The sequence below is a fragment of the Macadamia integrifolia genome, chromosome 2 (assembly GCF_013358625.1).
Source record: "Macadamia integrifolia cultivar HAES 741 chromosome 2, SCU_Mint_v3, whole genome shotgun sequence".
Taxonomy (NCBI): domain Eukaryota; kingdom Viridiplantae; phylum Streptophyta; class Magnoliopsida; order Proteales; family Proteaceae; genus Macadamia; species Macadamia integrifolia.
The window spans coordinates 17,916,357-17,928,665 of record NC_056558.1 but is presented as its reverse complement, the minus strand read 5'-3'; the positions used below and the strand labels follow the sequence as shown (position 1 = coordinate 17,928,665).

The 12,309-nt window shown below is 38.8% G+C and overlaps 1 non-coding gene across 1 annotated transcript; it reads left to right on the top strand.

Moving 5' to 3' along the window:
- Window positions 1-11,973: 11,973 nt before the first annotated feature.
- On the top strand, window positions 11,974-12,080 carry LOC122072469. Its single transcript, XR_006138483.1, has one exon. It is a non-coding gene; the product is annotated as a small nucleolar RNA R71 (small nucleolar RNA).
- The last annotated feature ends 229 nt before the right edge of the window (window positions 12,081-12,309 follow it).

Below are 12,309 nucleotides of genomic sequence, written 5' to 3'. Positions count from 1 at the left end.
AAGCTATCATGTAAAGGACTACAACAATAGAAGCTCAAGAGGCCCGAAGCTTCATATAAGCATATGCCCTGAAGCTCAACGATTGAAGAGTTGAAGACTTGAAGAGCTCAAGACTTGAGGAATTGAAAACTTGAAGAGCTTAAGACTTGAAGAGCTTTAGACTTAAGGAATTAAAAACGTAAAGAGCTCAAGACCTGAAGAATTGAAAACTTGAAGACCTCTAGATTAGGTTGTAATTTATACATACTGACACGCATTACACTCATGCATTTTAGTGTTAGGAAAGACAAGAAAATAACCCAACCCAAGGCATTGGATCTCTTTGTGTGACTGCTGGGCAGTCAAAACACAAAACAGAGACCAACTGGAAACTATCGAATTAAAGCAGCAACTACTGCTTAGTCTCTGTGATTTGTTTTCCATCAGAGAATGGTAACAAAGACCATCCGGTAACTACCTGATGGAACCGACAATTGCTGGATTTAATAGCCAATTGAACCGATTTTTCGGATCAATTCTGAATCAAATGGTCCTCACTGACTTACAGAGGGCATCTGGCAACTGCTGGTTCACCTCTAAAGACCCTCAATGGCTATATAACAGCTCTATTTTGAGTCTAATGACTACTTTTGTACAATTGGACTTGGAAGCGGCAACTGCCGGTTGAGAAAATTTCTATCCGTTAGAAATTATTCTCCTTCCAAATTGGGTGATTTTATTACCCTAATTAAGCCTAGTCTCTACCTATATAAATAACCCACTAATAAATTTAATAATTAACAATTAAGAAAGCTCTTAGAAATCATATCAAAGTCATTTGTGAGGATCAACAGTTATTTTATTAAGTTCACGGATTGAAGTCAAACACATTCCTCAAGAACTCAAGAATTTCAGAAAAGTCTCCTTCACCACTCTATACTCAAGGGAGACTACAAAAGGTGCATTCAATCATACATTTGCATATTCATTTTGTATGCACCGCACGAGGTAAACTCGAACAATTCTATTCCACTTGCTTAATTTATTATTTTTATATTTTCCTAGATTGCAATTAGGATTGTGTAAAGATCCTCTTACCCTCAAAAGAGTTAGGTGTCTCTCCACCGTTAAACGGGAATGTAAAAGGTGCCTCTCTGCCTTGAAAGAGACTGTAAGGATACTCTTGTCCTAAACAAGATTTTATAAAAGTTTTCTTCCTTACCTACTGTACTAAAAGGGAGAGCAAATGGAATACCTTACGAGTGGAACTCGTAGGGAGTGGACTAGACTCATATTGAGTCAAATGACTATAAATCTTGATGTAGTGTGATTTTTTGATTTTATTCCGCATTTACTTTTACAATCACACTTGGGGAATTCAAAAAGATATTAAATTTCACAAGCATAACCTATTCACCCCCCTCAAGGTTATTTCAACAATTTATCCAAGACTAATAAATATAAATTCCAAAATATACCATCCACAGTCTATGTTAAAAGGATTAAAAGTATGCTGCACATCTTACGGTGTGACGTAAGCACAGTCCTGATCGTGCTTCTCTGCTTTTGGTGTCCACTAGTTGCTCACATCACACTTAGACCTGGAGGATAACGGGTTGTATGCCATCGGCACAGCGGTACCTGCATCATCATCTAAAAAGGGATGTATACGTGGGGTGAGCTTTTTGACTCGCTTAGTGAGGGGTGGGGTTCATGCACATCTAGGCATAGCAGTGGAATAAGTAGTTTATGATGCATGATTGCAAGAATTAAACACATATTCCATGATGCTCCTAATGCAATTCATTTATTTTATTATCAACCTAACAATACAATCTAAGTCTAGTAAATGCTACTATGGCACATTAGGCTATATCCCTCATCTTGGAATCGCCATCGACTACGCAAGGATACAAATCCTAACCATGATTAGAAGTTAGTCCCCGTATGCATCCATGGGTCACCCAGCAAACCCTTGATAACCCCCTCCTGGCTGTCATGGCAACGGTTCCAATCATCGACCATGCAAGACAAGTTCCCACCTTTGGCAACAATCATATTGTACAGCGGGTGTGGCATTCCAGAAAGACACATCGAATAGACCACAAATGGATTATCTAACACCTTACCCCTATTGGCAAGGGTTCGTACCGTAAGTAGTGATACCTAACCACATGTATTCTACATGCCTTCATAGTGATACAGTTAGTATGAATTACACGAGATTGGGAACACATCGGCTACAAAAGTGTAATCCATCTCCAAGTACAGTCCCAGGGTACACGATACCAGTAACACCTCGGCCACAAAGTGTAACCCGTAGCCGTTTACCTAATCTAGCGTGCACAATAACAGTTGAGTATGGACTACGAAACACTAGTACCAATCATCGGCCACAAAGCGTATCCATTTCCAAATGCAGTCCCGGAGTACACAATATTGGTAACATATCGGCCACAAAGTGTAATCCATGACTACAACTAACTCTAATGCACATAATCAATGTATGAATGCAATAGACATACGGCAATCACAGTACTGGTACCACCTCAGCCACACTGGATTCTATCTCATACATACAACAAACACGCAGCAATCATGGTATCGGTACCACCTCGGCCACACCGGATCCTGCCATACATATCCATAAACATTTCATATCATATTCATAAAATGTAACATATGATAGAACATCGTCATCTTGTGAACAGTATAATTAAACATGTAAATCTACACATGTGAGCTATTCTAAATAAATAAACATTTCTAAAATAACCATCCCTCATCTTGATTATGCTTGTGTGTATTAGGGTTCAAGTATGGCACTAATCGTTCAATTCAATTTTGGCCTTAGAGTTCGTGTGCGTCACTGTCCTAGACGCAAAGGTAACCGAATGTCAATACGTGTTGGGAACAATGGGAGGGGCCCACATGGGTCACCCCTGAAGGGTACAGGCAAAGTCCCATAGTGACAGTAATGTCACTGGAAACACCAACCGGAAATAGACACTATCCACCAAAAATATCAGTGCTATTTTTGGTAGACATCATAGAGAGCACATGAGGCTTGGGTTGTCACCGAAAACAGCCCTCCGGATGCTAGAAATAGCCACTAGATGCAGACCCAGTGTTTCTGGTGGCCGTACAACAACTACCCTGGTGAATTGGGCTTTTCGGCTTGAGCTCGATCCTCATGGAGTTTGTGGGGGATGCTCTTAGGTTCACTATGAGCCAATAAAATCCCGATCCCACTGAATTGTTTGGGAGATACGTTGATCGAACGATGAAAATCCTAATTGGTCATTTGGCCAACCTTGTGATAGAGCTCCCCATACTCGGTTTGAGCTCCGTAATGGCACCGAGGAGGTGAAACACGCAATCCCCAAGCTCAACATGGTTTGTGGCCCAAGATCACTACTATACCTAGCTTACCCTAGGTCAAATTGAAGAGAGAGAGTTGTATGGGAGGATACACTTACCTCCGGCAGGGATTTCGGCAACTAGGCGGCAGTTGGAGCCAAGGTAAGTTCCCTTCCTTCTTCTTCTCCTTCTTCTTCTCATTTCCTTTCCTCTCCCATGATTTGTATAAGTGGGAAATGAGGAAATGAATCCTCATTTCCACTTGTATGGTAAAACAGACCATAGGTCTATTTGGTTTGGCACTAGTCTGGTTCGAACGGGTTAATCCGACCTTCAGGGATCGTGGACCCAACTACTTCGGTCTATAAAATGTCCATGTCATGAGGAAGGTGTGGGGGAGGATTTGGAATCATCTGGGGTTGTCTACAATGCAGGTGGCAGGACCCATGAGTATCGGAACCCAACTAGCAACCTGATTGGTCACTGGAAACAGCCCACCGGATTCATGCTCATGCTATTTTCGGTGGCATATTTCCGGTGGTCAAGACAGTCTACTGTCTTGACTGCTTGTTGTCCTCTAATAGGTCTCACATTGGTAGTTGCCCTAGGCTGTGTTCATAGTCTTCTGACAAATTTCATTGCATATTAGGATTTATGTGTGGGGTATGGGGTGATGCATAAATATGTGGGGTCATCCCTTCCCCTTAGCAATGGGCGGTTGCAAGGCAAAACCTGACTGTACTTTCTACTTTCGATCCAAGATCTATCACAACAGTTCAAATTATACCAGGTCAGGGCATGGATGTAACAAAGACATCCTTCCAGGCTTTACAAAAATCATTAAAACATAATTTTACGTTACCAAACCAACTGATACCTATTGTTTGAGATTTAAAAGTAACCACAAGCATATGAATCAATATAGCTATAGGTCGAACACAAGGAGAGCAACCACTTTATTATTGGCTTCTTTTAGTAACGCAAAAGTGTATCGATTAATTATGGTGATCTACTTCTAACTACTGCCTTAAAACATATGCATCTAAAAGCTTCCTAACCAACACATCTAGGAATTTAAATACTTCAAACCACGCAGATAAAAAGTGAATAATTGAAAGTAAGGTGCTGAAATAAAATAAACAAAAAAAAAAAAAAAAAAAAGAAGTGAATAAAGCTAGAGAGAGGCACATAAGTAGCTTTCTCTACTTATCCTAAGGGATGCACCGCAAATAATGCAAGCTTCCCTACTTGACTAGAGAGTTACTCTTACAAGGGCTTCACTACATAGATTTAGGGAAAGGGAAGTGAAGTTAATAACTGAAAGTAAAGGCAATAAAAGGATGGTTCCATAGCTAGATAGGGGCAAAGCCAAGACATCGTCTAGCCAAGGACCTTGGGGAAAGAGAAAACAATAAAAGCTGAAATTAAAAACTAACTTAAGAATGAATGGGTAGCCAGAAGAGGGAATGAGAGGGGGTGAGAAGACTTATGAAGAGATCTACCTATCTGAACTTCAATACTTGAACTTGAAAACTTGGTTGAGATTTAAAATACTACCAGCCCTAAAAATCAGATCTGGACTAAACCAAATCTTAAATTGCTAGGACTAGAGAAGACAAATCTAAAATTGCATTAACAAAGAGAGAGACTTGCATTCATTAAATAAACATCCATTACATGAGTGCTTAAACCAAAAAGTAAGAAGAAGACTAGAAGAGGAGCTAGAGAAAACCCTATAAGAGGTTCTAGAGAAAGAGAGGAAACCCTAATAAATTAGTGCGCCCTCACCCACACTTGGATGATTTTTATTTATAGGGAATAGGAGAGAGGGGGTCCAATGATTAGGGTTTGATGAGGTGGAGGAGAAAGAAGAGAGAAAGGGACAGAAATCATAGGAGATGAGGAGCTCCACGATTTTCTTCTTTTTTTTCCTACTATTTTTTTTCTTATTTTCTTTTCTCTCTCTTTAATCTTGCGCATAAACACTTTCTTGGACGATTTCTTCTCCTTGCTTTGCATGATTTTGGGCTATCTTCTAATTTAATTAGAAATTCCATCCATGCCTCTTGTCTTTAAGTAGGTGGAAAATAGAGAATCTTCAACCAAATCTCCAAAAAGTAGGAGATTTTGTGTTCCACGCCCAAGGAGAGAGAGAGAGAGAGAGTGGCACCCAAGGTGGGTCCCTCTTGCTTTGTTGGCATCTAGAATTTCTCTTGTACCCTTGGGACAATTGTAGGAGGTCTGGGCCTGCATCTCGGTTCTCTTCTAGTCCATTATTCTTTTTCTACCCCGAAAAGAATAATCACGTGTACGGGTGCCAAAATGAATGTGTACTTTTAATGCAACATGTCCATCTTGGTTAGAATTTCGTCATCTTTCCAACTATGAAAAGAAACAAGACCTCTTTACTTATAAAATTGAAGATATGAAAGCTGATAATCCTTAAAGCCTTTAAAATACAAAACATGCAAAAAGAGAGTAAACCCAAGGTAGCTCCATTCTAAATATATAAAATGCATGCTTTACTACCTAATATTTCACACATAAATGTGCTCATCAGAATTCCCCCACACTTAGACTTTACTAGTCCTCGAGCAAAATAAAAAGAAAAAGAATAAAAAGTCTAACTATCTTTCGTAGGAATCATAGTTGCACTTAGCATGTGCAACAAGCCTTTAAACCCCTAAGTCACCCCTAGTGGACGAGTTGTGTCTCGTGGCTGTTTGCAGTGAATATACACCTAAAATTCAGGAAAAAAAAATCCCAACCTTGGCTAAAGTTAAGGGCTATACCGATCCAAAGCAAAGATAATTCCTTTTACACTTGATCTAGGGACCCCCACACTTGAATTTTTATTACCCTATATCAATTTCAGGCACAAACATATTTTTTAATATGGAACTCACCTTGTCTCTTCCAAAACATCCTTATCTTAAGGCAAGACCACTTATGAAGTAATAGGGAACCAAGGACTTAGGTGTTGGAATTTTTTCGACCAAACATGTTATCAAGGCACTAATGACATTTGCACATACTTTCCTGCTGTGTGGTTTTCTTTTTTTTTCATAATAAACTCTATCCTACTCCACTACGGTTGGCCTGAATGACATGGTGAAGCAAACACCAGACACCTAAGTTACTATGTAGCTCGCTTTTTGCATATGTCCACATAGACAGTGATGCTTGAGGTCTTTTAGAAATTTCTTCCCTCAGAGTTTCGATCAAGACACCACGTTTCCTGAGGCGCAATGGCCTATCTAGTTCCAAGGAAATCAACTTTTATATCATCACTTTCCACACTTCATTAAAAATTATGTATTTGTCAACTCAGGCCAATCTAAAAAGAAAGTCTCAACTCCAAATGAAGAGTACAAGGAACCCACAGACTTACATATGGTCAAACACCGTAAAACAAGGGTTTCTTATTTTTCAAAAGAGAGTCCCTTCCCAAGACATAAGCATGTTTCTTTTTTCTCAATAAGGTTTTTAAGTGTTCAAGATGGGTATCTTAATCAAAATTATTACTTTCATACATCAAGTAACCGAAAGATATGATCATTATCCAAAAGCCAAAGTAGAACTTCATCCTAAGCAAGCTCAAAAACAAAAACAAAAACAAAAACAAAACAATGGGAAAAAGCAAAAACAAAAAGAAACTAGTTTTCCTCCCCCACACTTAAGTTATGCAATGTCCTGAATGCATGGAAAGAATTAAAAGCAAAGACAATGTAAGGGGGTCATACCTGGTTAAAAGTTAGTCATCTGTGTAAAGAGGTTCATGGAGATCCATGATCTCTTCACTAGTAGCAGAAGGAAGCTTGAAGAATGGTTTTAAACGCTGACCATTAACTTTCAAAATTACCCCTGTTCCTGGATTCAGAATCTCCACAATCCCATGGGGATATACATTATGTACAATAAATGGGCCATCCCATCTAGATCTAAGCTTATCAGGGAAAAGATGCAATCAAGAATTGTATAATAAGACCTTATCACCAATGACAAAAGATTTACGCAGAATGTGCTTATCATGGAAGGCTTTGGTCTTTTCCTTGTAAATCCTAGAACTTTCATAGGAATCATTCTTAAGTTCCTCCAACTCAGATAGTTGGAGCCTACGATGAATACCAGCATTAGACAAATCAAAGTTGAGCTTCTTGATAGCCCAAAAGCCTTATGCTCTAATTCAACTGCTAAGTGACAAGCTTCCCATACACTACACGGTAGGGCGACTGACCAAAGTCAGTCTTAAATGCAGTCCGATGGGCCCACAACACATTAATGAGCCTATGGGTCTAATCCTTACGGTTGGGATTAACAATTTTCTCTAAGATTTATTTGATTTGCCTATTAGACACCTCCACTTGGCTACTAGTTTGGGGGTGATAAGGGGTAACTAACTTATGGGTGATCCCATACTTTTTCATCAAGGCCTCAAAAAGCTAATTATATAAATGAGTACCCCTATCACTAATTATAGCACATGGTGTACCAAAGCAGGAAAAATGTTCTCTTTGAGAAACTTGACCACTACTTTGTAGTCATTAGATTTACAAGGTATGGCCTCTATCCATTTGGAAACATAATCAACGGCCAAAAGTATGTACAAATTCCCAAAAGAATTAGAGAATGGTCCCATGAAATCGATGCCCCACACATCAAAGATCTTAACTTCAAAATAAGGTTAATAGGCATCATGTTTCTCTTATTGATATGATCAAAAGACTGACAGGTAGGACAAAGCCTTGCAAAAATTAAAAGCATCTCTAAAAAGAGTGGGACAATAAAATCCGCATTGGAGAACCTTTGCGAAAGTCTTCTTAGGTCCAAAGTATCCACCATATGTATGATCATGACAAAAAGATAGGATTGAGTGCTACTCATGATCAAGCACACAACATCTGCTAATTTGGTCAGGACAAACTTTGAAAAGATAGGGATCGTCCCAAAAGAAATGCTTAACTTGGGAAAAGAATTGATACCTATCTTGGGCGGACCAGTGATCCAAAGTCACACCCCAAACTAAGAAGTTAACAATGTCAGCAAACCATGGTTCAACACTGCAAGTAACTGTTCATCTGAAAAATACTCGTTGATTGGAGAATCGACAATCAAGGAATTAGGAAGCCAAGATAAATGGCCTGCAACTAGGTTTTCACTTATTTTCTTATCCCTAATTTTCAAATCAAACTCTTGCAAAAGTAAAACCCACCTAATGAGATGAGTTTTGGCATCCTTCTTTTAAACAAGGTATCTAAGAGCAGAATGATCATTATACATCACCACATGTGAACCAACTAAGTAAGGCCAAATTTTTCTAGTACAAACACAACAGCTAATTTTTTTTTTTCAATGGTTGTATAGTTGAGTTGTGCATCATTTAGGGTCCTACTAGCATAATAAATGATAATGGGCAACTTATTAATCTTTTGACCAAAAACCACTCCTATGGTAAAATCTGAAGCATCACACATTAGTTTAAAAGGTTCAGTCCAAACAGGTGGTTGACCAATGGGTGCATTGGTCAACTCCTTCTTAAGTTGCTTGAAGGATTCTAAGCACTATTTAGAAAACTCAAAAGTTTGACCTTTAGCAAGTAGTGAGGTGAGAGGCTGGGCTAACTAACTAAAGTCCTTGATGAACCTTCTATAGAAGCCAGCATGGACTAGAAAAGATTGGAGGTCCTTAACAAATTGGAGAGGTGGTAAATTATTAATTAAATCCATTTTGGCTCTATCTACATTAATTCCATCATTGGATACTATATGGCCCAAAACAATACCAGATTTAATCATAAAATGACATTTATCCCAATTCAAAACCAAATTCTTAGATATGCACCTTTTCAAAACTAGTGAAAGATGGTGAAGACACTCAGAATAGGAATTCCCATAAATTGAAAAGTCATCCATAAATTCATCTAAGAAATTTTTGACTATGTCAGAAAAAATGCTCATCATGCATCGTTGGAACGTAACAGGGGCATTGGAAAGCACAAAGGGCATACGCCTGTAAGTAAATGTTCCATATGGACATGTAAAAGTGGTCTTATGTTGATCCTCTGAAGCAATTGGGATTTGATTATAGCTGAAATATCCATCAAGAAAACAATAGTATTAATGTCCAACTAACTTCTCTAACATCGGGCCAATGAATGGCAATAGAAAGTGGTCCTTTCAGGTTACCGCATTAAGTTTCCTATAGTCTATACACACTCTCCACCCTGATTGGACACGATTTGGAATTAATTTATTATTGGCATTGGGAACTATAGTAACAACAGACTTCTTAGGCACTACATGAACTGAGCTTACCCATTGGCTATTAGAAATAGGATAAATTATTCTATGATCTAAGCACTTTAGGATCTCTTTCTTAATGGCTTCCATATCACTGGATTAGCTCTTCTTTGGGGTTCGATGGATGGTTTGGAATTCTCCATAAGATGTATATAATGTTGCACAATAGAAGGACTTATACGCTTGATATCAGCCATGATCCAACCTAGGGCTTCCTTATTATCTTTTAACACTTCAAGTAATTCCTCTTCTTGGCTAGAAGTCAAATCTGAAGAAATTATTACTGGAAGAGTCTAGTCAGGCCCTAGTAAAGCATACCTCAAATTAGAAAGCAACTCCTTAAGATCTAGCTTAGGGGGCTGAACTATGGAAGGTTTGGGAAGGAAATTAGAAAGGGGTCATAAGGGCTCCACAGATGTGTGAAGACTCAAGACTTCAGAAAAGAAATTTTTATTATCATCATCTAACTCATCCATACACTCTTGAAATTCTGAATCAAAATAAATCTCTAAGTTGGTAATTAAATCATAAAAAAAATCTAGAAAATCCTCAAGCATATTGATCTCTTCTTCCATATGTGGTTGCTTGCCTATCCTAAATATGTTAAACTCAACAGTTTGGTTGTCAAAAGATAACCTTAGGAAATCATTCCGATAATTGATTAATGCATTACTGGTAGCCAGGAATGGTCTTCCTAGAATTATTGGGATCTCATTCTCGGTTGAGAAGGGCTTGGTACCTAACACAATGAAATCAACAGGAAAAATAAATTATCCCACCTTATGTAAGACATCCTCAACCATCTATTTAGGAATCTTAACAGACCTATCTGCCAACTGAAGAGTAGTTCCAGTGGCTTTCAATTATCCCAATCCTAGTTGCTTGTACACATGGTAAGGTAAAAGATTCTCACTTGGGCCAAGGTTAAGTAAGGCATGCTCAATGTAGGTGTTGCCTATGACACAAGCTATGATAGGGCTCCCTAGATCCTTATACTTTGTTGCTATAGGCTGAGTAATTATGGAACTAATGTTACCTGCCAAAAATGCCTTTTTGGGTACACTCCTGATACATTTGTGAGTACACAAATCTTTCAAGACCTTTGCATAGGTGGGGATCTGGGATATGACCTCCAAAAGAGGGTTGTTCACTTCTACCTTTTTAAAGACTTCTAAATTTTGTCCATGGAAGCAATCTTCTTTTTGTTTACCATGTGATTAGGAAAGGAGATAGGGGGAACATAAGGACTGTTTGGGTTTTTCTCTTTTTTTAGAAGAATCATTTTTTGTTTCCTCAACCAAATCATCTTTAGTTGCTTTAGGTTCATCAGACGAACCTGGAACAAGAGACACACTTGTGTCCTCAACAGAAAGAGAGTTAATATGAATAATAGATGGAGAAGACTTAGGAATACTCTGTTGGTACTCTCTACCACTTCTAAGGGCATAAACAACATGACATCAGTTGGAGGGCCCTTGTTGAGTCTGACCTTGTACCATATTCAGTGATGCATTAGTGGGTGCTTGTGAACTAACCGACTGATGCCTAGGGTTAGACTTTGGTTGACTGGGCAATGTTCCTTTCTCCCTCTCACGTAGAACTGACACAACTTGGGTGAGTTCTCTCGTAAGATTTTGATGGCTTGTCATGAGGAGGACCATATTTTTTTCCAAGTCACTCAATCTACTTGCCTCTCCAGTGTTGGAAAACCCAGAGGGTTGTTGATAAGATGATAGGTGAGGGGTTTAGGAAAACTAGCCCAATGTCCTACATTTATCCTAGGAAAAGTATTTTGGGCAAAAGGTTGTTGAGGCCTTTGGGGTCTAGGTTGAGCTTGACTATGGAAATTAGAAGTCCCTGCTTGATTGCTCTAGTCCAGGAGAAATTTGGGTGATTTTTCCACCCTGGATTGTAAGTGTTACTATATGGATTATTCTGATACAAGGCATTAACACTGTCATTGGAAGTGCCCCAGAGGTGTTGGGGCATTCTTCTATAACATGTCCAGGGGACTGGCACCAAGCACACATTTTAACCATATTGACTGATGATGGCTCTCTAGGAACAATATCCTCAATCCTTTTTTATTAGGCTATCTAAGTGGGTTTCCTTGGCTACTAACCCATCCACAAAATATCTTTTCCCTCCTATGGTTCTTTCACTTTCTTGAGTTAATTTCCACTTATGGGTTTTGTCAGCTAAGTCAAGTAAGAATTTCCATGTCTTTCCTTCATCTGTAAAGGATGTGAATCCCCCTGGGTACCTAGACTCTATCATTTGTTTAGTCGGGTAATCAATATCCTCATAAATTATTTGGCATAAATGTCATCAGTCTAGGCCATGGTGAGGGCATTCTTGGAGTAGATTCTTGAATCTCTCAATAAGTTTGGAAAAGGACTCACTAGGCTTTTGCCTAAACTGAAGGATATCACTTCTAAGCTTATTAGTCTTGTGATTTGGGAAAAACTTCTTGAGGAAGACAACTATGAAGTGTTCCTATATGGTTATAGAATTTGTGGGTAACCTATACAACCACTTCTTAGGTTGGTCTTTCAATGCAAAAGTGATGAACCTAAGCTTAACAGCATCATTAGAAAGCTGTTGGATCTTAATTAGGACACAACCTCTTCAATTTCCCCTAGAAATAGGTATGTATCCTTAGAGGTCAGCC